Source organism: Arachis stenosperma, chromosome 10, assembly GCF_014773155.1.
Source record: "Arachis stenosperma cultivar V10309 chromosome 10, arast.V10309.gnm1.PFL2, whole genome shotgun sequence".
Lineage (NCBI taxonomy): Eukaryota > Viridiplantae > Streptophyta > Magnoliopsida > Fabales > Fabaceae > Arachis > Arachis stenosperma.
The window spans coordinates 84394863-84419299 of record NC_080386.1 but is presented as its reverse complement, the minus strand read 5'-3'; the positions used below and the strand labels follow the sequence as shown (position 1 = coordinate 84419299).

The window sequence follows — 24437 nt, the reverse complement described above, 5'->3', positions numbered from 1 at the left end:
TGTCACAAGTAACAAACCTTTTTGAAATTGATAACCGAGTATTCAAACCTCGGGTCGTCTTCTCAAGGAATTGCAGGGAGGTATGTTCTTATTATTGGCTATGAAAAAGGTAAAATTAGGGGTCTTGGAAATAAGGAAGAAGTATGATAAGTAATTCAAATGACAGTTAAAATAAATAAATAACTATAAAATAAACTCTTGGCAAGATATGAAATTTCGGAAGTCCTATCCTAGTTACTCCTATAAGAATGGAAGTTAATCCTACTTAGTTAACCTTTGTGTAAGCAAGGGAAAGTCCAGTAAACCAATTGGTTAGATTTCCTAAGTCCTAGCCAAATCCTAAAGAAAGACTAGAGTTAGTGGAATTCCGGTTAATTAGCCGACATAACAATCAATCATGAATAGTTGATAACTCAAGAGCTTCCAGTTAATCAATTAAAGCCAATAGTAAATAATCTAAATTAAAATTAAAGAAAAGCAATTCTGAGTCTGAAATACCTCAAATTATATTAAATAGAAAATCAATTTAAACATAGAGAGTTCATAAACCAAATTGAGAAAATAAATAAAAGAAAAATAGAACCTGATATGAAGATGAATTAATCCTGAATTGAAAAGAAATCCTAATCCTAAAATAAATTCTAATCCTAAAGAGAGAGGAGAGAACCTCTCTCCAACTAAACCTAAATCATGGAAAGTGACTAAAATTGGAGACTCCCCTTGAATGGATGCATTCCCCCACTTCATAACCTTTAGTCTATGCCTTCTGGACTTGGATTTGGGCCAAAAAGGGCTTCAGAAATCGCTGGGAGCGTTTTATGTAATTTCTGGTTCGTGGCCTCTGCCACGCGTCCGTGTGGGTCACGCGGTCGCGTCATTTGGAGTTTTCTTTGTCACGCGGTCGCGTCGGTCATGCGTCCTGATGAGCGGATAATTTATACGCTTTTTGGCACTATTTTTAGTATGTTTTTAGTACATTTTAGTTAGTTTTTAGTATGTTTTTATTAGTTTTTATTTAAAATTCACTTTTCTGGGCTTTACCATGAGTTTGTGTGTTTTTCTGTGATTTCATGTATTTTCTGGCTGAAATTGAGGGACCTGAGCAAAAATCTGATTCAGAGGCTGAAAAGGACTCCAGATGCTGTTGGATTCTGACCTCCCTGCACTCGAAGTAGATTATCTGGAGCTACAGAAACTCCATTGGCGCGCTCTCAATTGCGTTGAAAAGTAGACATCCTGGGCTTTCCAGCAATGTATAATAGTCCATACTTTGCCCGAGATTTGATGGCCCAAACCGGCGTTGCAAATCAGCTTCAGAATTCCAAGCGTTTATCGCCGGAACTGGCACAAAAATTGGAGTTAAACGCCCAAACTGGCATAAAAGCTGGCGTTTAACTCCAGAAAAAGTTTCTACACATGAAAGCTTCAATGCTCAGCCCAAGCACACACCAAGTGGACCCCAGAAGTGGATTTTTACGTCATTTACTCATTTCTGTATACCCTAGGTTACTAGTTCACTATTAATAGGATCTTTTGACATTGTATCTTCACCTCATGACACTTTACACGTTTCATATTGTACCTTCTATGGCATGAGTCTCTAAACCCCATGGTTGGGGGTGAGGAGCTCTGCTGTGTCTTGATGGATTAATGCAATTACTACTGTTTTTCATTCAATCACGCTTGCTTTCATTCTAAGATACCACTTGTTCTTCAACCTGATGAATGTGATGATCCATGACACTCATCATCATTCTCACCTATGAATGTGTGCCTGACAACCACCTCCGTTCTACTTTCGATTGAGTGTGTATCTCTTGGATTCTTTAATCAGAATCTTCGTGGTATAAGCTAGAATTGATGGCGGCATTCAAGAGAATCCGGAAGGTCTAAACCTTGTCTGTGGTATTCTGAGTAGGATTCAAGGATTGAATAACTGTGACGAGCTTCAAACTCCTGAAGGCTGGGCATTAGTGACAGACGTAAAAGAATCACTGGATTCTATTCCAACCTGATTGAGAACCGACAGATGATTAGCCGTGCTGTGACAGAGCGCGTTGAACATTTTCACTGAGAGGATGGGAGGTAGCCATTGACAACGGTGAAACCCTACGTACAGCTTGCCATGGAAGGAGTCTTGCGTGCTTGAAGAAGAAGACAGTAGGAAAGCAGAGATTCAGAAGATAGAGCATCTCCAAAACCTCAACCTGTTCTCCATTACTGCAAAACAAGTACTTATTTCATATTGTTTTACTTTTTACAATCATCCCTGATAATTATTGATATCCTGACTAAGAGTTACAAGATAACCATAGCTTGCTTCAAGCCGATAATCTCCGTGGGATCGACCCTTACTCACGTAAGGTATTACTCGGACGACCCAGTGCACTTGCTGGTTAGCTGTGCGGAATTGCAAAAGTGTGATTGCAATTTCGTGCACCAAGTTTTTGGCGCGGATGCCGGGGATTGTTCGAGTTTGGACAACTGACGGTTTATCTTGTTGCTTAGATTAGGACTGTTTTATTTTTGTTGGTTTAGAGTCTTTTATTTGATTTTAGTTTCATATTTTAAGTTTGGTGTCTTCCTTGTGTTTTCCTTTAAGTTTTAAAAAATTTTTGTTTGATTTTCTAAAAATTTTAAGTTTGGTGTCTTTTGTGCTTTTATTCACTTAAAAATTTTTCAAAAATTTGTTCTTGGTGTTCATCTTGACCTTCAAAGTGTTATTGGTGTTCATCTTGACATTCAAAATTTTCTTGTTTGTTTTCTTTGTTTTGATCTAAAATTTTTAAGTTTAGTGTCTTTTTGTTGTTTTTCTCTTTCCTCATTAAAATTTAAAAATCAAAAAAAATATCCTTTCCAAATTTTACTCATAATTTTCGAAATTTTGCATTAATTTAGTCAAAGATTTTCAAAATCATATCTTTTTTTTACTCAAGTCAAAATTCTAATCTCAAAAATTGATCTTTTCAAATCTTTTTCAAAAATCAAATCTTTTTAATTGCAATCATATTTTCAATCATGTCTTTTTAATTGCTAATTCCAAAATCTTTTTAATTAACTAATTGATTTAGTTTTCAATTTGCTTTGATCTTATTTTCTTTCAGTTTTTGAAATTTTATTTATTTTCCATTTATTTTATTATATTTTTTTTCTTTCGGTCACTTTTAATAAAAAAATAAAATAAAATAAAATAAAATAAAATAATATCCGCATCATCTCCCTTTCTCCATCATGGATCTAAGTGGAATTGAGCAGTCCAGAAGGACTCTGGGGTCATATGCTAACCCCATTACAGCTGCATATGGGAGTAGCATCTGTATACCATCCATTAAAGCAAGCAGCTTTGAGCTAAATCCTCAACTCATTATCATGGTGCAGCAAAATTGCCAGTATTCCGGTCTTCCACAGGAAGAACCTACTGAGTTTCTGGCAGAATTCTTACAAATTGCTGACACAGTACGTGATAAAGAGGTGGATCAGGATGTCTACAGACTATTACTGTTTCCATTTGCTGTAAAAGATCAAGCTAAGAGGTGGTTGAATAACCAACCTACAGCAAGCATAAAGACATGGAAACAGTTATCAGACAAATTCCTGAATCAATTTTACCCTCCAAAAAGGATGACACAGCTAAGGCTGGACATCCAAGGCTTTAAACAAGAGGATAATGAATCCCTTTATAATGCCTGGGAAAGGTATAGAGGTATGCTAAGAAAATGCCCCTCTGAAATGTTTTCAGAGTGGGTACAGTTAGACATCTTCTACTATGGGCTTACAGAAAAAGCTCAGATGTCTCTAGACCACTCAGCTGGTGGATCTATACATATGAGGAAGACGATTGAAGAGGCTCAAGAGCTTATAGATACTGTTGCTAGAAATTAACATTTGTACTCTAGCAGTGAGCCCTCTACAAAAGAAGAAGCTTTGGCAGTAACTACTGATCCTAATCCTCAAGAACAGATTGTTGAGCTTAATTAGCAATTACTCCTGATGACAAAACAGTTAGCAGAATTTAAAGAGATGCTCCAGGAAACCAAAATTGCTAACAAGAATATAGAATCACAGTTGAATCAGACAAAACAGCAGCTATCTAAACAGATAACAGAAGAATGCCAAGCTGTTAAATTAAGGAGTGGGAAGACATTGAATGCATCAACTCAAAGCAGCAGAAAGTTAAGAAAGGGACAACTGACAGAGGATGACCAACCAATTACCCAAAATCCCTCTGAGGACAGTAAGAGCCCAGAGAGGAATGATTCTGGCGTTCAAACGCCAGAAAAGGGTAAGAAAGTGGCGTTAAACGCCCAATGGGTAGCCAATCCTGGCATTCAAATGCCAGAAAGGGTTGCAATCTGGCGTTAAACGCCCAAAAAGCACCCAATCCTGGCGTTCAAACGCCACAAAAGGGTCAGACACTTGCAAGTGCTGATAACAACCCCCTTAAGCAGGCTTCTCCAACCACTTCTATAGGAAATAAACCTGCAGTAACTAAGGTTGAAGAATATAAAGCCAAGATGCCTTATCCTCAGAAACTCCACCAAGCAGAACAGGATAAACAATTTGCCCGCTTTGCAGATTATCTCAGGACTCTTAAGATAAAAATCCCATTTGCAGAGGCACTTGAGCAAATACCCTCTTATGCTAAGTTCATGACAGAGATCTTAAGTCATAAGAAGGATTGGAGAGAAACTGAAAAAGTTTTTCTCACTGAAGAATGCAGTGCAGTCATTCTGAAAAGCTTACCAGAGAAGCTTAAAGATCCAGGAAGCTTTCTGATACCATGCACATTAGAAGGTGCTTGTACCAAGACAGCTCTATGTGACTTTGGGGCAAGTATCAACCTAATCCCTGCATCCACTATCAGAAAGCTCGGCTTGACTGAAGAGGTCAAACCAACCCGGATATGTCTTCAACTTGCTGATGGCTCCATTAAATACCCATCAGGAATAATTGAGGACATGATTGTCAAGGTTGGGCCATTCGCCTTTCCCACTGACTTTGTAGTGTTGGAAATGGAGGAGCACAAGAGTGCAACCCTCATTCTAGGAAGACCCTTCCTAGAAACTGGACGAACTCTCATTGATGTCCAAAAAGGGGAAGTAACCCTGAGAGTCAATGAGGATGAGTTCAAGTTAAATGTTGTAAAATCTATGCAGCATCCAGACACATCAAATGATTGCATGAGCGCTGACATTATTGACTCTTTGGTGGAGGAGATCAATATGACTGAAAGTCTCGAATCAGAGCTAGAGAACATCTTTAAAGATGTTCAGCCTGATCTGGAGGAACTAAAAGAAATAAAAGAAATTCTGAAAATTCCTCAGGAAGAAGATAAGCCTCCTAAACCCAAGCTCAAGCCACTACCACCATCCCTGAAATATGTATTTCTGGGAGAAGGTGACACTTTTCCAGTGATCATAAGCTCTGCTTTAAATCCACAGGAAGAGGAAGCACTAATTCAAGTGCTAAGGACGCACAAGACAGCTCTTGGGTGGTCCATAAGTGATCTTAAGGGCATTAGCCCAGCAAGATGCATGCACAAGATCCTATTGGAGGATGATGCTAAGCCAGTGGTTCAACCTCAAAGGCGGCTAAATCCAGCCATGAAGGAGGTGGTGCAGAAAGAGGTCACTAAGTTACTAGAGGCTGGGATTATTTATCCTATTTCTGATAGCCCCTGGGTGAGCCCTTTCCACGTTGTCCCCAAAAAGGGAGGCATGACAGTGGTTCATAATGAAAAGAATGAACTGGTTCCTACAAGAACAGTTACAGGGTGGCGTATGTGTATTGACTACAAAAGGCTCAATACAGCCACCAGGAAGGATCATTTTCCTTTACCATTCATAGACCAGATGCTAGAGAGACTGGCAGGTCATGAATATTACTGCTTTTTGGATGGCTATTCAGGTTACAACCAAATTGCAGTAGATCCTCAGGACCAAGAGAAAACAGCATTTACATGTCCTTCTGGAATATTTGCCTACAGAAGGATGCCTTTTAGTCTGTGCAATGCACCTGCAACCTTTCAAAGGTGCATGCTCTTTATCTTCTAAGATATGGTAGAGAAATTTCTGGAAGTCTTCATGGATGACTTTTCAATATTTGGAGACTCATTCAGCTCCTGCCTTAACCATCTAGCACTTGTTCTGAAAAGATGCCAAGAGACCAACCTAGTTTTAAACTGGGAAAAATGTCACTTTATGGTGACTGAAGGGATTGTCCTTGGGCATAAAATTTCAAACAAGGGAATAGAGGTAGATCAAGCTAAAGTTGAAGTAATTGAAAAATTACCACCACCTACCAATGTTAAGGCAATCATAAGCTTTCTGGGGCATGCAAGATTCTACAGAAGGTTTATAAAGGATTTTTTAAAAATTGCCAAACCTCTGAGTAATCTGCTAACTGCTGACACGCCATTTATCTTTGATAAGGAGTGTCTGCAGGCGTTTGAGACTCTGAAAGCTAAGCTGGTCATAGCACCAGTCATCTCTGCACCAGATTGGACATTACCATTTGAACTAATGTGTGATGCCAGTGACCATGCCATTGGTGCAGTATTGGGACAAAATCATGGTAAGCTTCTGTACGTCATTTATTATGGCAGCCGTATTCTAAATGATGCACAGAAGAACTACACAACCACAGAAAAAGAGTTACTTGCAGTGGTTTATGCCATTGACAAGTTCAGATCTTATTTAGTAGCATCAAAAGTGATTGTGTACACTGACCATGCTGCTCTTAAATATCTACTCACAAAGCAGGATTCAAAACCCAGGCTCATAAGATGGGTGTTGCTTCTGCAAGAGTTTGATATAGAAATAAAAGACAGAAAATGGACAGAGAATCAAGTAGCTGATCACCTGTCCCGGATAGAACCAATAGTAGGAGCATCCCTCCTTCCTACTGAGATCTCTGAAACCTTTCCAGATGAGCAATTATTTGCTATTCATGAAGCTCAGTGGCTTGCAGACAGTGCAAACTATAAGACTCAAGGTTCTCCTTCTGTAACCATGGAAAGGAAGCATAAAGAGCTTCTCTCCAAACAGAGTCAAACAGAGCCACCATAGTCAAACTCTAAGTTTGGTGTTGGGAGGCCATAACCAACTTCTAAGTTTAGTGTTGAACCCCTACATTCAAACTCTAAGTTTGGTGTTGGGAGGTTCCAACATGGCTCTGAGTATCTGTGAGGCTCCATGAGAGCCCACTGTCAAGCTACTAACATTAAAGAAGCGCTTGTTGGGAGGCAACCCAATGTTATATTTATCTATTCTCCTTTGTTATTTTATGTTTTCTGTAGGTTGATGATCATGAGAAGTCACAAAAACAATTGAAAAAGCAAAAATAGAATGAAAAACAGAAAGAAAAATAGCACACCCTGGAAGAAAAGCTTGTTGGCGTTTAAACGCCAGTAAGGGCAGCAAATGGGCATTTAACGCCCAGTCTGGCACCATTCTGGGCGTTTAACGCCAAAAAGGGGCACCAGACTGGCGTTTAACGCCAGGAATGGGCACCAAGCTGGCGTTAAACGCCAGAAATGGGCACCAGCCCGGCGTTTAACGCCAGGATTGGCAGAAGGGGCATTTTTGCTCGCCACTTGGTGTAGGGATGAATTTTCCTTGACACCTCAGGATCTGTGGACCCCACAGGATCCCCACCTACCCCACCACTCTCTCTCTTCTTTCTTCTTTTGCTCGAGGACGAGCAAACCTTCTAAGTTTGGTGTGGTATAAGCGTTGCTTTTTGTTTCTCCATAACCATTTATGGCACCTTAGGCCGGAGAAACCTCTAGAAAGAGGAAAGGGAAGGCAAAAGCTTCCACCTCCGAGCCATGGGAGTTGGAGAGATTCATCTCAAGGGATGCACTTTCCTCCATAAAACTATTGGGAGCAAATCAACACCTCCCTAGGAGAATTGAGTTCCAACATGGGACAACTAAGGGTGGAGCACCAAGAACATTCCATCCTCCTCCATGAAATAAAAGAAGATCATAGAATCATGAGAGAGGAGCAACAAAGGCAAGGAAAAGACATTGAGGAGCTCAAGCACTCCATAAGATCTTCAAGAGGAAGAACAAGCCGCCATCACTAAGGTGGACCCGTTCTTTAATCTCCTTGTTCTTTATTTTCTATTTTTCGAATTTTTATGCTTATGTTTATCTATGTTTGTGTCTTATTACATGATCATTAGTATCTTAGTGTCTATGCCTTAAAGCTATGAATGTCCTATGAATCCATCACCTTTCTTAAATGAAAAATGATTTTATTACAAAAGAACAAAAAGTATAGGATTTCGAATTTATCTCTGAAACTAGTTGAATTAGTTTGATGTGGTGACGATACTTTTTGTTTTCTGAATGAATGCTTGAACAGTGCATATATCTTCTGAATTTGTTGTTTAAAGAATGTTAAATTTGTTGGCTCTTGAAAGAATGATGGAAAAGGAGAAATGTTATTGAGGATCTAAAAAAATCATCAAATTGATTCTTGAAGCAAGAAAAAGCAAAAAAAATAAAAAAAAAAGATGAGAAGAAGAAAAAACAAGCAGAAAAAGCCAATAGCCCTTTAAACCAAAAGGCAAGGGTAGAAATAAAATGTGATCCAAGGCAAAAAGAGTGTGCTTAAGAACCCTGGACACCTCTAATTGGGGACTCTAGCAAAGCTGAGTCACAATCTAAAAAGGTTTACCCAGTTATGTGTCTGTGGCATGTATGTATCCGGTGGTAATACTGGAAGACAGAGTGCTTTGGGCCACAGCCAAGACTCATAAAGTAGCTATGTTCAAGAATCATCATACTTAACTAGGAAAATCAATAACACTATCTGAATTCTGAGTTCCTATAGATGCCAATCATTCTAAACTTCAAAGGATAAAGTGAGATGCCAAAACTGTTCAGAAGCAAAAAGCTACTAGTCCCGCTCATCTAATTAGAGCTAAGTTTCATTGATATTTTGGAGTCTATAGTATGTTCTCTTCTTTTTATCCTATTTGATTTTCAGTTGCTTGGGGACAAGCAACAATTTAAGTTTGGTGTTGTGATGAGCGGATAATTTATACGCTTTTTGGCACTATTTTTAGTATGTTTTTAGTACATTTTAGTTAGTTTTTAGTATGTTTTTATTAGTTTTTATTTAAAATTCACTTTTCTGGGCTTTACCATGAGTTTGTGTATTTTTCTGTGATTTCAGGTATTTTCTGGCTGATATTGAGGGACCTGAGCAAAAATCTGATTCAGAGGCTGAAAAGGACTGCAGATGCTGTTGGATTCTGACCTCCCTGCACTCGAAGTGGATTTTCTGGAGCTACAGAAGCCAATTGGCGCGCTCTCAATTGCGTTGGAAAGTAGACATCTTGGGCTTTCCAGCAACGTATAATAGTCCATACTTTGCTCGAGATTTGATGGCCCAAACCGGCGTTGCAAATCAGCTTCAGAATTCCCGGCGTTTAACGCCGGAACTGGCACAAAAATTGGAGTTAAACGCCCAAACTGGCATAAAAGCTGGCGTTTAACTCCAGAAAAAGTCTCTACACATGAAAGCTTCAATGCTCAGCCCAAGCACACACCAAGTGGACCCCGGAAGTGGATTTTTACGTCATTTACTCATTTCTGTATACCCTAGGTTACTAGTTCACTATTAATAGGATCTTTTGACATTGTATCTTCACCTCTTGACACTTTACACGTTTCATATTGTACCTTCTATGGCATGAGTCTTTAAACCCCATGGTTGGGGGTGAGGAGCTCTGCTGTGTCTTGATGGATTAATGCAATTACTACTATTTTTCATTCAATCATGCTTGCTTTCATTCTAAGATACCACTTGTTCTTCAACCTGATGAATGTGATGATCCGTGACACTCATCATCATTCTCACCTATGAACGTGTGCCTGACAACCACCTCCGTTCTACTTTCGATTGAGTGTGTATCTCTTGGATTCTTTAATCAGAATCTTCGTGGTATAAGCTAGAATTGATGGCGGCATTCAAGAGAATCTGGAAGGTCTAAACCTTGTCTATGGTATTCTGAGTAGGATTCAAGGATTGAATGACTGTGACGAGCTTCAAACTCCTGAAGGCTGGGCGTTAGTGACTGACGCAAAAGAATCACTGGATTCTATTCCAACCTGATTGAGAACCGACAGATGATTAGCCGTGCTATGACAGAGTGCGTTGAACATTTTCATTGAGAGGATGGGAGGTAGCCATTGACAACGGTGAAACCCTACATACAGCTTGCCATGGAAGGAGTCTTGCGTGCTTGAAGAAGAAGACAGTAGGAAAGCAGAGATTCAGAAGATAGAGCATCTCCAAAACCTCAACCTGTTCTCCATTACTGCAAAACAAGTACTTATTTCATATTCTTTTACTTTTTACAATCAACCCTGATAATTATTGATATCCTGACTAAGAGTTACAAGATAACCATAGCTTGCTTCAAGCCGACAATCTCCGTGGGATCGACCCTTACTCACGTAAGGTATTACTTGGACGACCCAGTGCACTTGCTGGTTAGCTGTGCGGAATTGCAAAAGTGTGATTGCAATTTCGTGCACCACGTCCGCGTCATATGCGAGTCGTTCAAGGCACGCGGTCGCGTCAGTCATGCGTTTGCGTCGCGCTCTCTTCGCACTGGCATGTGGTCGCGTTGCCCATGCAATCGCGTGGATGCTAGTTTCTTCAAAAACTCCATTTTGTGCTTTCCTTCCATTTTTGTATGTTTCCTTTCCATCCTTTAAGTCATTCCTGCCTTAGAAGATCTGAAACTACTCAACACACAAATCACGGCATCAAATGATAATAAAGGGTAATTAAAATAATTAATTTTAAAGCATAGGAAACATGTTTTTCACATACATCACATAATAAGGAAGGAAAAGTAAAAACCATGCAATTAATATGAATAAGTGAGTTAAGGATTGAATAAATCACTCAAACTAAGCACAATATATATCATAAAATATGGGTTTATCACCCACTCACTGTCAAAAATTGGGTATATGATACCCGCATCAAGTAGCCTAGTGACCTCTTTTTTTACCACATCAAGGATGGTTGGATTGAGTCTTCTTTGCGGTTGTCTAACCGGCCTAGCTCCTTTTTGGAGAAATATATGGTGCATGCATTTGCGAGGGTCAATCCCCACAATATCGGCTAGGCTCCAACCAATCGCTTTCTTGTACTTTCTGAGAACATCTAGGAGCTTCTCTTCCTCCTCACTAGAGAGCTCACTAGTAATAATGACTGAAAACTTTTCGTTATCCTCTAAGAAAGCATATTTCAAATGAGATGGAAAAGGCTTCAGTTCACTCGTTGCTTCAAGCTGAGGTTCTTTTTCATCAAGCTCACGAGCTTCATCCTCAACAACTTCCTCATGTTTATCCTCTTCGTCCTCCGTCTCCTCAATGGCTTGGTGGCATAACTTGTTATGGTCTTCGTCTTGCACTTCCGCTACCACTTCATCAATTACATCACATCGGAGAACGGAATGCTCTTCGGGAGGATGTTTTCTGGCTTCTTCCAAATTGAACTTGATAGTCTTGTCTCCAACTTCAAAGGAATATGTACCGGTGAAGGCATCTAACTTGAATTTAGAGCTTTTAAGGAAAGGCCTACCAAGTAGAACGGAGGATGAGCTTCTATTCTCTATTGGGGGCATTTCAAGGATATAAAAGTCAACCAGAAAAATCAAATCCTTGATTCCCACAAGTATATCTTCGGCTATTCCTGTTACCGTGATCACACTTTTATCGGCCAAGGCAAATCTCACTGCCGACCTCTTCAATGAAGCTAAATTCAACCGCACAAAAGTAGAAAGCAACATGATGCTTACACAAGCCCCTAGATCACACATACAATCATTAAAAGTGTGTCCACCAATACAACAAGATACCAAACAAGGCCCAGGATCACCACATTTCTTTGGTATGGGTTCCATCAAGGAAGAGACTGAACTTCCCAAGGATAATGTCTCTAATTCCCTGATAGCTACGATTTTAGGAAATTGCACGATCGGCAAAAATTCCTTCCGGCAAGTGCACCGGTTATCGTCAAGTAAAAACTCACAATAGAGTGAGGTCGAATCCCACAAGGATTGGTTGAGTGAGCAATTCGGATTAGAAGTGTGTTCTAGTTGAGCGGAATCAAGATTTAGATGAGAATTGCGGAATGTAAAATTGGCGGGAAACGTAAATGGCAAGAAATTGAAATTGCTGAATCTTAAATTGCATGAATTAAAGAGCGAGAAGCTAAATTGCTGAAATTAAAAAGGGATCGGGGTGATTGCATGAATTTAATTGCAGAATGTAAAGAGAAAGTGGTAGATCAGAAATGGGGAATTCATTGGGTTTCAGGAGATATTGAGATCTCCGAATCAAAACATTTTTATCCCTTCCTCAACCAATGCGTTCATTGAATTTTGCTTGGCAACCTTATATGATTGGATCCCAATCCCTTGGCTCACCAATTCTCTCTAAAAACAAACAAATTCCCAATCCCTTGGTTTAAATGTTCATAAGAAGAGATGACGCTCGATCACTGATTATACCACACAGTTTCATGAACCACAATTTGGTAGGATTACATGTCACAATATCCATCCAAACCCCAATCCAATTCACTGTGAGAAAGCTTCTCTAGCATGAATCCTCCATTCCTTTCCCAAGGTTCCAAAGGATTCCAATTATGGATAGTTTCTTTCCCAAGACAACTAACCAATGGAATTAGATCGAGAAGCTTTCTAACAAAAATTCAAGAGAAAAGATTGAAGAAGAAGATAAAAACTATTATTGATTCATTGAATTACAATAGAGCTCCCTAACCCAATGAAAGGGGGTTTAGTGAGTCATAGCTCTGAATTCAATTACAAAAAGTATGAAAACTAGAAAAATGATCCAAAAGTTCCCAAAAAGTTTTTAACTAACTTAAATTGTATCCTATTTATACACTTTCTAAATTGAGCTTCTGTTGTGTTTCTTGGGCTTTGAGGCCTTTCCCTGATTTCCTTTTGCTTTGGGTTTATGATCCATAATCCTGATGAGGCTGCTGATCCAATTCTGTAACATTCATTGAGCCAACTTAGTGATAATCAAGTAATGACACATGACTCAACAAATTGAAATTCCAGACTCATCAATTCTTCAGGCCCAATCCCATAAACCATGATATTCAATTGGGTTTCATACCAGAGTACGTTTAAGTTAATGTTTGTGCTCAAATGCTAACTTAAACTGCAATATCTTTGGCCCAGAAACCTTTTCAATTAGTGGTGTTTAAGTTGCAGTTTAAGCTTAAACTGCAACTTAAACGTTGGACACTCCTGGAGGTGGTATAACTCAAGCACGTTTAAGCTTCAGTTTAAGGTTAAACTGAAGCTTAAACGTGGAAATTGAAGAAGGCAACCCTGGAGTGTGGAATTGTCGAACACGTTTAAGCTTCAGTTTAAGGTTAAACTGAAGCTTAAACGTGGAAATGAAGAAAGCAACCCTGGAGGAGAATGGTCGAACACGTTAAAGCTCCAGTTTAACCTTAAACTGGAGCTTAAACGTGGAAATGGAGAAAGCAACCCTGGAGGAGAATGATCGAACACGTTTAAACTCCAGTTTAAGGTTAAACTGGAGCTTAAACGTGGAAATGGCTCCCTGGTGCATTTCTCATTTCTGGCGTTTAACTTCCAGTTTAAGGTTAAACTGGAGGTTAAACGCCACTTTCAGCTTTTCCTCAGCTTTCATGATTTTGGCGTTTAAGCTCCAGTTTAAGCTTAAACTGGAGCTTAAACTAGAGCTTAAACTGGAGCTTAAACTGGAGCTTAAACTCCACATGTGATATTCAAGCTTCCTTTATTGATTTTGTTGCTTCCTTGCCTAACCTCTTCTTCCCTGAAATCATCCAAACAACTGCATCAAAGTCTTGCAAAATTTCATGAGAAATCTTCCATTCATAGCATTCAAGTAATATAACTAAAAATTCATGGAATTTGCATCAAAATCATACTGTTTGGATGGTTCATTGCTTTGTTGTTCATTTAACCATTCTTGGTTACTTTAAGCTCAAGAAAATGCATAAAACAACTAAAACTAACAGAAAAATGCTAGTGAAACTAGCCTAAGATGCCTTGGCATCACAACACCAAACTTAATACTTGCTTGTCCCTAAGCAAGTCCTGAGTTATTTGAGACAAAAATATGAAACAGAAAGCAATTACATTGGCTATATTAGCAAGCATTTGAAGTTAATCAGAAGGGTTTTATGCAGAAAGTTGCAGCATCACTTTTTCATTCTTATCAGGTAAGATTATCACTTTTTCATTGCATCCATCAAACACTGCTATGGCCTCTTGTTATTCTTATGTCCTTGGCACTTTTCCCTTCTTTGTTTTTCTTTTTCTTAGAGCTCCTTTGCTCCTTGTTTGCTCAGTGTCATGTGTTGCACAAGCCTTTGGCATTTTCTTTTTCTTATCAGTGCACTACACATATCCACTACAGGCATTTTAGTTCACATTTCTTCTTGAGACATTGGTGCCCAGCACCTCTTTGTGTGACTAAATGTTTTGTATTTAGGTTGCTCTTGATAATGGACTTTTGGTTGATAATCCCGGGTTAGTTAACCCAAGTTACCAAGTGTTGAAACACTCCTCAGAACCTATTCATCCAAGCATATCCTTAATACATAAACACCACAGGCATTTGTCTCAGAAGTTCAAACCATTGGTGCCTAGCTTATTTTCTCAATTTTTTTTTGCTTTTTGGTTGCCCTTTTTCAGTGGCTTTTTCTTCTTCTTTTTCTTTTTTTTTTCATGGCCAAAGACATTTATTCATCAAGATCCATAGACAGTATTCAAACTTCTACACAAAAATGATAATTCTACACTCAATTTCCAGTGATCTGACTAAACAATCAAGCATGCATACCACCACTTAATTCTACTTGATTTGTCACTAATTGAGCCAAGTTACTTTTGTTCAAACTTTTCTTTTATTTTTGGAAACAGAACAAGCATGGCAAGCATTTGTTTAAGAAGGTGAAGTTATATCCAAACATCTAGGCATTCACTTTATTCAAAGCAGTAAACAGACAAACATACTAGAAATCTCACATAAAACTTAAATGACTTAAAATGAAAGAAAGCTCATAAAGACAATTCACAAACTATTATTTGATTATTAAGGAACAAGACCACCTCTCATTTGTTGCTTGGTTCTTCTTGATTCTTGGGGTCCTGTTTCTTCTTGCTTCTTGTCTCTCTTTGACCACTTGTACTTCCTTTGTCTTTTCTTATGAGCTTTGTCCAGAATCCAGCTTTTTTCATTGTTTCTTCCACTCTTCCTTCAAGGATCACTGCCTTGTTCATTTCTCCTTCTTTCCTCCCCTTGAAATACTCATCAAAAGTTGGGAATGCTGGGTCCATCTTGTGTAGATGTTCCCCTATGTAGTTAAGCTTGATTTGAGAACTGATGTTGTAATCAGCTTGAACTGCATATCTTGCATTCTGCAAAGTGGTGGCTTCCTTGATTGCCAAGATATTGTCATCTTGGTGTTGGCCTATGTGGCTGAGGGATTCCTGTAATTGTAAATTCTGTTCCCTTTGCAGATCTAGGAATCTTGATTCAAAGTTCCTTTGCATGTCCATCATTTTTAGGTGAAAGTCCTCTTGCTTCTCTTGAGACCTCATGTATTGTTGAGACATTCCTTCTATGATTTCCTGCATTCTGCTCATATCCATGGGGTCTCTGGGAACTTGTTGCCTTCTTTCTGGATTTCCTTGCTCTTCTTGCTCTTCTTCTCTTTCTTGCTCTGCTTCTTGCTCTTCTCTTTCTTGCTCTGCTTCTTGCTCCCCTTCTGCTTGTTGCCCTTCTTCATTTCTTCTTTTTGTATGTCTTGGAGCAATTGGGCCAAGAGTCATTCTGTGAGCAGTCATGGCCATTCCAGGATGTAGCCAATTAGGTCTTGCATCTTCAAGTGGTACTTGGGCCTCGATGCATAGTCTGATGATGGTGCTAGGGAAGTGGAGCCAGGAGTCAGGGTCACTTTTCTCACTAAACTCTTGTATCTGTTCAGCAATGAGTTTATGAACTTTGATCTCTCCTCCCATCATAATGCAATGTAGCAAGACGGCTCTTTTAGGGATTATTTCTGAAGAGTTTGCAGTGGGTAGGATGGATCTCCTAACTATTGCATACCACCCTTTAGCTTCAGGTGTTAGGTCTCCCCTTCTCAAGATTCTTGGAGCCCCTTTTGTTTTTCTCACCCATTCAGCTTTGATGGCACAAAGGTCTTCAGCAATAGTCTGATAGTCAGGTTCTCCTATCATCCTATCCTCATAACTTGCTTGGCTGAAACGTATGTTTTTCAGGCCAAGAGTTTTCATGATTGCCTTGAGGCTGAAGTCAACTTCCACCCCTCTCACATAGCTTTTGTATGTGGGTTTCTCGGTTGGATCCTCCCTCACTGCATTTGCATAAAACTCCTTCACCAGGTTGATGTTGATTTTAGTGATTGGCTTAGTCAGGAGCTCCCACTTCCTCTTTTTGATCTTCCCCCAAACACTTGGGAACTCCTCCTCTCCAAGGTCAAAGGGAATCTCAGCTAGTATCCTTTTAGGTCTCATCCATTCGGCCTGAATCTCATGGAAAACCGATTTGTATTTCCATGCATCAAATTCCCTTTCCTCCTCCATTGGCTGCTTGTCTTTTCTTCTTTTGTGGCTAGATGAGGCTGCCATTGGTTCTTTAGTTTTGGCAAGTGACAAGCTAAGGTTGACAAGGTGAAGTAAGAAAATGTTGTTAGAAGTGTGGTGAGGTTGTTTTTGGCTAGAGGTAGTTATGCTATGATGAGAGAATATGTGCAAGAAGGAGATTTGGTGGTGTAGAACTCGTTCCCCAAGTGGTTCTTTATAGTGCATGCAAGTGAAAAAAAAAATGGACGGCTAGGGTGATTTGTAAAGGATGGCTTGATGGTAAATATATGAATTCGGGAGAAAGACGAATTGCTTTTCACTTTCTTGGAAGTTTTCTGGGTGCATTAAGTTGTACATGTAGCTATCTTTTCATGCAGAACTTCCTTTTCCCATGTGTTAGTTTCAGAGACTTGTGAACTCCCTTTTTGACCAAGCACCGTACCTTCCCCTTTGTCTTTTTCATCCATTCTTATCCTTCCTTTTGTACCTGCACAAATGGTGCACGAAATTGTGATCAATACTTTTCAAAACATAAACAATCCCTAGTAATGGCTCCAAAGACTTGGTGCTCAATACCATGGCATAAACACAACTTCGCACAACTAACCAGCAAGTGCACTGGGTCGTCCAAGTAATAAACCTTACGCGAGTAAGGGTCGATCCCACGGAGATTGGTGGTATGAAGCAAGCTATGGTCATCTTGTAAATCTCAGTCAGGCAGACTCAAATGGGTATAGTGATGAACGAAAATAACATAAAAGATAAAGATAGGGATACTTATGTATATCATTGGTGTAAGAGCTTCAGACAAGTGTATGAAGATGCCTTCCCTTCCGTCTCTCTGCTTTCCTAATGTCTCCATCCAATCCTTCTTACTCCTTTCCATGGCAAGCTCGTATAGGGTTTCACCGTTGTCAGTGGCTACCTCCCATCCTCGCAGTGAAAGCTAATGCACGCACTCTGTCACAGTGTGGCCAATCACCGGTGTGGTTCCCTCCCCTACCGGAATAGAATCACTCTTTTGCGTCTGTCACTAACGCCCAATAGGTTACAGGTTTGAAGCACGTCACAGTCATTCAATCATTGAATCCTACTCAGAATACCACAGACAAGGTTAGACCTTCCGGATTCTCTTGAATGCCGCCATCAGTTCTTGCCTATACCACGAAGACTCCGATTAAAGAATCCAAGAGATATTCACCAAGCCTCGAATGCTTGTAGAACAAGAATGGTTGTCAGTCACCTTGTTCATAGGTGAGAATGATGATGAGTGTCAATCATCACCTTCATCAAGTTGAAGAACAAGTGATATCTTGGTAAAAGAACAAGTGGAATTGAATAGAAGAACAATAGTAATCGCATTAATACTCGAGGTACAGCAGAGCTCCACACCTTAATCTATGGTGTGTAGAAACTCCACCGTTGAAAATACATAAGAACAAGGTCTAGGCATGGCCGAATGGCCAGCCTCCCAAATGATCTAAGATAGCATAAAATTAGAAGATAGCTACCAAGATGTGAACAAAAATACAATAGTAAAAGGTCCTACTTATATAAAACTAGTAGCCTAGGGTGTACAGAGATGAGTAAATGACATAAAAATCCACTTCCGGGCCCACTTGGTGTGTGCTTGGGCTGAGCAATGAAGCATTTTCGTGTAGAGACTTGTCTTGGAGTTAAACGCCAGCTTTTATGCCAGTTTGGGCGTTTAACTCCCATTTAGGTGCCAGTTCCGGCGTTTAACGCTGGAATTTCTGTAGGTGACTTTGAACGCCGGTTTGGGCCATCAAATCTTGGGCAAAGTATGGACTATCATATATTGATGGAAAGCCCAGGATGTCTACTTTCCAACGCCGTTGAGAGCGCGCCAATTGGGCTTCTGTAGCTCCAGAAAATCCACTTCGAGTGCAGGGAGGTCAGAATCCAACAGCATCTGCAGTCCTTTTCAGTCTCTGAATCAGATTTTTGCTCAGGTCCCTCAATTTCAGCCAGAAAATACCTGAAATCACAGAAAAACACACAAACTCATAGTAAAGTCCAGAAAAGTGAATTTTAACTAAAAACTAATAAAAATATACTAAAAACTAACTAGATCATACTAAAAACATACTAAAAACAATGCCAAAAAGCATACAAATTATCCGCTCATCACAACACCAAACTTAATTTGTTGCTTGTCCCCAAGCAACTAAAGATCAAATAAGATAAAAAGAAGAGAATATGCAATGAACTCCAAAAACATCTATGAAGATCAGTATTAATTAGATGAGCGGGGCTTTTAGCTTTTTGCCTCTGAATAGTTTTGGCATCTCACTTTCTCCTTTGAAACTCAGAATGATTGGCTTCTTTAGGAACTCAGAATCCAGATAGTGTTATTGATTCTCTTAGTTAAGTATGATGATTCTTGAACACAGCTACTTATTGAGTCTTGGCTGTGGCCCAAAGCACTCTGTCTTCCAGTATTACCACCGGATACATACATGCCACAGACACATAATTGGGTGAACCTTTTCAGATTGTGACTCAGCTTTGCTAAAGTCCCCAATTAGAGGTGTCCAGGGTTCTTAAGCACACTCTTATTGCCTTGGATCACAACTTTATTTCTTTCTTTTTCTTTCTTTTTCTCTCTTTTTTTTTTCTTTTTCGGTTTTTTTTTTTTTTTTTCGTTTGCTTCCTTCTTCTCTTTTTTTTTTGTATTCACTGCTTTTTCTTGCTTCAAGAATCATTTTTATGATTTTTCAGATCCTCAGTAACATGTCTCCTTTTTCATCATTCTTTCAAGAGCCAACATTCATGAACCACAAATTCAAAAGACATATGCACTGTTCAAGCATACATTCAGAGAACAAAAGTGTTGCCACCGCATCAAAATAATTAAACTGTTATAAAATTCAAAATTCATGCAATTCTTTTCCTTTTCAATTAAGCACGTTTTTATTTTAAGAAAGGTGATGGATTCATAGGACATTCATAACTTTAAGGCATAGACACTAAGACACTAATGATCATAAGACACAAACATGGATAAACATAAGCACTAAAATTCGAAAAACAGAAGAATAAAGAACAAGAAAATCAAGGAACGGGTCCACCTTAGTGATGGCGGCTCTTCCTTCCTCTTGAAGGTCCTATGGAGTGCTTGAGCTCCTCAATGTCTCTTCCTTGCCTTTGTTGCTCCTCTCTCATGATTCTTTGATCTTCTCTAATTTCATGGAGGAGAATGGAGTGTTCTTGGTGCTCCACCCTTAGTTGTCCCATGTTGGAACTCAATTCTCCTAGGGAGGTGTTTAGTTGCTCCCAATAGTTTTGTGGAGGAAAGTGCATCCCTTGAGGCATCTCAGGGATCTCATGATGAGAGGGGTCTCTTGTGTGCTCCATCCTTTTCTTGGTAATGGGCTTGTCCTCATCAATGGTGATGTCTCCCTCTATGTCAACTCCAACTGAATAACAGAGGTGACAAATGAGGTGAGGAAAGGCTAACCTTGCCAAGGTAGAGGACTTATCCGCCACCTTGTAGAGTTCTTGGGCTATGACCTCATGAACTTCCACTTCTTCTCCAATCATGATGCTATGGATCATGATGGCCCGGTCTAAAGTAACTTCGGACCGGTTGCTAGTGGGAATGATTGAGCGTTGGATAAACTCCAACCATCCTCTAGCCACGGGTTTGAGGTCATGCCTTCTTAGTTGGACCGGCTTGCCTCTTGAATCTCTCTTCCATTGTGCGCCCTCTTCACATATGGTTGTGAGGACTTGGTCCAACCTTTGATCAAAGTTTACCCTTCTTGTGTAAGGATGTTCATCTCCTTGCATCATAGGCAAGTTGAACGCCACCCTCACACTTTCCGGACTAAAATCCAAGTATTTCCCCCGAACCATAGTAAGATAATTCTTTGGATCCGGGTTCATACTTTGATCATGGCTCTTGGTGATCCATGCATTGGCATAGAATTCTTGAACCATCAAGATTCCAACTTGTTGAATGGGGTTGGTAAGTACTTCCCAACCTCTTCTTTGGATCTCATGGCGGATCTCCGGATATTCACCCTTTTTGAGTGAAAAGGGGACCTCGGGGATCACCTTCTTCAAGGCCACAACTTCATAGAAGTGGTCTTGATGCACCCTTGAGATGAACCTATCCATCTCCCATGACTCGGAGGTGGAAGCTTTTGCCTTCCCTTTCCTCTTTCTAGAGGTTTCTCCGGCCTTGGATGCCATAATGGTTATGAAAAAGCAATGCTTTTACCACACCAAACTTAAAATGTTTGCTCGTCCTCGAGCAAAAGAAGAAAGAAGAGAGTAGAAGAAGAAGAAATGAGGAAGAGGGAGATTGTGGTGTATTCGGCCAAAGAGGGGGAGAAGTGGTGTTTTGGTTGTGTGAAAATGAAGGAGTGAAGAAGGGTATTTATAGGAGAGAGGGGAGATGGGGTTCGGCCATATTGGGTGGGTTTGGGAGGGAAAGTGGTTTGAATTTGAAGGGTGAGGTTGGTGGGGTTTTATGAAGGATGGATGTGAGTGGTGAAGAGAAAGATGGGATTTGATAGGTGAAGGGTTTTTGGGGAAGAGGTGTTGAGGTGATTGGTGAATGGGGGAAGAAGAGAGAGAGTGGTGGTGGGGGTCCTGTGGGGTCCACAGATCCTGTGGTGTCAAGGAAAAGTCATCCCTGCACCAAATGTTGCTCAAAATCACGTTTTGAGCCATTTCTGGCGTTAAACGCCGTGCTGGTGCCCATTCCTGGCGTTTAACGCCAGGTTCTTGCCCTTTTCTGGCGTTTAACGCCAGTCTGGTGCCCCTTTCTGGCGTTAAACGCCCAGAATGGTGCCAGACTGGGCGTTAAACGCCCAACTGCTAGGCTTACTGGCGTTTGAACGCCAGCAGCTTCTTCCTCCAGGGTGTGCTATTTTTCTTCCTGTTTTTCATTTTGTTTTTGCTTTTTCATTGGATTTTGTGACTTCTTATGATCATCAACCTACAAAAAACATAAAATAACAAAAGAAACTATATAAATTATAATCATTGGGTTACCTCCCAACAAGCGCTTCTTTAATGTCAGTAGCTTGACAGAGGGCTCTCATGGAGCCTCACAGATACTCAGAGCAATGTTGGAACCTCCCAACACCAAACTTAGAGTTTGAATGTGGGGGTTCAACACCAAACTTAGAGTTTGGTTGTGGCCTCCCAACACCAAACTTAGAGTTTGACTGTGGGGGCTCTTCTTGACTCTGATTTGAGAGAAGCTCTTCATGCTTCATCTCTGTGGTGACAGAGGGATATCCTTGAGCCTTAAACACAAAGGATTCTTCATTCACTTGAATGATCAGTTCACCTCCATCAACATCAATCACAACCTTTGCTGTGGCTAGGAAGGGTCTGCCAAGGATGATGGTTTCATCCATGCACTTCCCAGTCTCTAGGACTATGAAATCAGCAGGAATGTAGTGGTCTTCAACCTTTACCAAAACATTCTCTACAAGTCCATGAGCTTGTTTTCTTGAGTTGTCTGCCATCTCTAATGAGATTCTTGCAGCTTGTACCTCAAAGATCCCTAGCTTCTCCATTACTGAGAGAGGCATGAGGTTTACACTTGACCCTAAGTCACACAGAGCCTTCTTGAAGGTCATGGTGCCTATGGTGCAAGGTATGGAAAACTTCCCAGGATCTTGTCTCTTTTGAGGTAATTTCTGCCTAGACAAGTCATCCAGTTCTTTGGTGAGCAAAGGAGGTTCATCCTCCCAAGTCTCATTTCCAAATAACTTGTCATTTAGCTTCATGATTGCTCCAAGGTACTTAGCAACTTGCTCTTCAGTGACATACTCATCCTCTTCAGAGGAAGAATACTCATCAGAGCTCATGAAAGGCAAAAGTAAGTCCAATGGAATCTCTATGGTCTCATGTTGAGTCTCAGATTCCCATGGTTCCTCATTGGGGAACTCATTGGAGGGTAGTGCATGCCCACTGAGGTCTTCCTCAGTGGCGTTCACTTCCTCCCCTTCCTCTCCAAATTCGGCCATATTGATGGCTTTGCACTCTCCTTTTGGATTTTCTTCTGTGTTGCTTGGAAGAGTACTTGGAGGGAGTTCAGTAACTTTCTTGCTCAGCTGTCCCACTTGTCCTTCCAAATTCCTAATGGAGGACCTTGTTTCATTCATGAAACTTTGAGTGGTTTTAATTAGATCAGAGACCATGGTTGCTAAGTCAGAGGGGTTCTGCTTAGGATTCTCTGTCTGTTGCTGAGAATTATAGGTGTTACCATAGGGTTCTCCTAGGTAATTCACCTCTTCCATTGATGGTTTCTCAGGATCATAAGCTTCTTCCTCAGATGAAGCCTCCTTAGTATTGCTTGGTGCATTTTGCATTCCAGACAGACTTTGAGAAATCAAATTGACTTGTTGAGTCAATATCTTGTTCTGAGCCAATATGGCATTCAGAGCATCAATCTCAAGAACTCCTTTCTTCTGACTTGTCCCATTGTTCACAGGATTCCTTTCAGAAGTGTACATGAATTGGTTATTTGCAACCATTTCAATTAGCTCTTGAGCCTCTGTAGGCGTCTTCTTCAGATGAAGAGATCCTCCAGCAGAGCTATCCAAAGACATCTTGGACAGTTCAGAGAGACCATCATAGAAAATACCTATGATGCTCCATTCAGAAAGCATGTCAGAAGGACATCTTCTGATCAATTGTTTGTATCTTTCCCAAGCTTCATAGAGGGATTCTCCATCCTTCTGTCTGAAGGTTTGGACTTCCACTCTAAGCTTACTCCATCTTTGGGGTGGAAAGAACTTTGCCAAGAAGGCATTGACTAGCTTTTCCCAAGAGTCCAGGCTTTCTTTAGGTTGAGAGTCCAACCATATTCTAGCTCTGTCTCTTACAGCAAAAGGGAATAGCATCAGTCTATAGACCTCAGGGTCAACCCCATTAGTCTTGACTGTGTCACAGATTTGCAAGAATTCAGCTAAGAACTGATGAGGATCTTCCATTGGAAGTCCATGGAACTTGCAATTCTGTTGCATTAGAGAAACTAATTGAGGCTTAAGCTCAAAGTTGTTTGCTCCAATGGCAGGGATAGAGATGCTTCTCCCATAAAAATCAGGAGTAGGTGCAGTAAAGTCACCCAACACCTTCCTTGCATTGTTTGCATTATTGTTGTTTTCGGCTGCCATGTCTTCTTCTTCCTTGAAGAATTCGGTCAGGTCCTCTAAAGAGAGTTGTGCTTTGACTTCTCTTAGTTTTCTCTTCAAGGTCCTTTCGGGTTCAGGGTCAGCTTCAACAAGAATGCCTTTGTCTCTGCTCCTGCTCATATGAAAGAGAAGAGAACAAGAAAATGTGGAGTCCTCTATGTCACAGTATAGAGGTTCCTTGAGGTGTCAGAGGAAAAGAGAAATAGAAAGAAGAAGGAGAAGAAGAATTCAAACTTTACTTAGATAAGGTTCGAATTGTGCATTGAGAAGGAGTGGTACTCCATAAATAGAAGGATGTGAGAAGGAGGGAAGAAGATTTTCGAAAATTAATTAAAATATTTTGAAAACATTTTTGAAAAACATTAATTGATTTTCGAAAATAAAAGTGGAAAAGAAATCAAGTGATTTTTGAAAAAGATTTTTAAATTAGAAATCAAAAAGATTTGATTGAAAACTATTTTGAAAAAGATGTAGTGGAGGAGATATGATTGGTTTTAAAAAGATGTGATTGAAAAGATATGATTTGAAAACAATTTTAAAAAGATTTGATTTTAAAAATTAATGACTTGCCTAACAAGAAAAGAT

The 24437-nt window shown here is 40.0% G+C and overlaps 1 non-coding gene across 1 annotated transcript; it reads left to right on the top strand.

The window, feature by feature from the left end:
* The first annotated feature begins 23321 nt into the window (after positions 1-23321).
* LOC130958288 (small nucleolar RNA R71) lies at positions 23322-23429 on the top strand. The gene has a single exon (XR_009077418.1). It is a non-coding gene; the product is annotated as a small nucleolar RNA R71 (small nucleolar RNA).
* Positions 23430-24437: the final 1008 nt, after the last annotated feature.